At 52.1% G+C, this 1,512-nt stretch overlaps 1 long non-coding RNA gene across 1 annotated transcript in view; it reads right to left on the reverse strand.

Annotated features, from left to right (window-relative positions):
* The window catches only part of LOC107183599, a 4,422-nt gene that overhangs the window by 327 nt on the left and 2,583 nt on the right, over positions 1-1,512 (reverse strand). The window contains exon 2 of the long non-coding RNA XR_001514386.1: positions 495-502. This is a non-coding gene — a long non-coding RNA (uncharacterized LOC107183599). The remainder of the gene's footprint in view (positions 1-494; positions 503-1,512) is intronic.

A 1,512-nucleotide genomic window follows, 5' to 3' on the forward strand; every position in this document is an offset into this window, starting at 1 on the left:
AGCCCTGACCTGGGCCTCGGCCAAGGACGAGCCTGCAACCTAGCTACATGCCCTTGATCAAAATTGAACCTGGACCCTGCGGTCCACAGGCCGAGGCTCTATCCACTGAGCCAAACCAGCTAGGGAAGGATATGACATTTCTTAGCCCCTCCAGCAGCAGACCTTCTTTTTTTCCTCCATGAGTGAGTTGGAAAAAAAATTAGATCACCTTCTTGGATTTTATTATCCAAGTTACAAAGAACACTGTGAGTGGCATACTGGGAGCTTAGCCAATGAGCCATCAGAAAAATTGTTTCCTCTGCAGCTTACGCTCAGAGTCAGGACTGCTCACGCGTGGTTTCTGGCAGGCCTCCCTGTCTCCACTCTGGGCCTGCTCAAGCCGCTGCGGTGGTGCTGGCTGGTCCCCCTGTCTCTGCTCAGGGCCTGCTGAAGCAGCTGCGGCATTCATGGCTTGATTCACATTGCACGCGGTCCCCTCCCACCTACCTGCACACACAGGCTCCTCCTGAGCAGTTGTGATGTTATGGCATCCCGTACAATTTGCATAGTCCTTTGTTTCCAGGATGTTTGTAATTTCTTCTTTGATCTCTTTGGTAACCCAATCGTTTAATTGCATTCTCTTCAACTTCCAAGTGTTTGAATGTTCTGATTGTTTTTATTGTAGTTTATCGTATATATATAATAAAGTGGTAATATTTAAATTGACCCTCACTCTGTCATGCCGCCATGAGATGGCTGTGCCCACAGCAAAGGCAGGGTTCCCATAACACAAGATGACTGTGCCCACAGCAGAGATGGAACCATAATGATCCTTAATGAGTGATCAGCTGGGAATTGAGGCTGCATGGTGCCAGGCGGGGACGGGGGACCTCAGGCTGCAACCCCCACCCAGCAGAGCTTGAAGGTGGACCTCAGGCCGCACCCCCCAACCTGGGCTAGGGCACCTGAGGACGCACCCCCCACCCTGGTGCTGGACTGGTAGACCTCAGGCCACGCCCCCCACCCTGGTGCCAGATCAGGGCACCTCAAGCCATGCCTCCCCTGGCATCGGGCCAAGGGACCTGAAAGTGCACCAGGGGACCTGAGGCTGCACTTTTGTCCAGTGGGGCATGACGGGGGCCCTGAGGCTGCGCCACCCCACCTGGCAGGGCTTGACAGGGGACCTGAGCCTGCACCCCCTGCCTGGAGGGGCTTAACGGGGGTATGGCCATATGGGTCTGGATCTCTCCCAATGGGGGTGGGGCCCGCAGGATGTCGATCTCGGGCGATTTCAGGGTGCATGTGGGTGGGTAGGGATTTGACTCTGTGTTCTACTGCATACCTCAGACTCTGACAGGAGCAAGATTTTCATATACATTTTACTAATTTTCTTTCATCTCTGACACTTCCATTATAGAGAAAGGGCAGATAGCAATATTAAAATATTTCCTCTAATTAATTCCCTTTTAATGTGCACAAATTTTGTGCACCAGGCCACTAGTTTTTAATATTAATGCCATTGTGGTCAAGAAG

Source organism: Myotis davidii, unplaced genomic scaffold (assembly GCF_000327345.1).
Source record: "Myotis davidii unplaced genomic scaffold, ASM32734v1 scaffold1342, whole genome shotgun sequence".
NCBI classification, from domain to species: Eukaryota; Metazoa; Chordata; class Mammalia; order Chiroptera; family Vespertilionidae; genus Myotis; species Myotis davidii.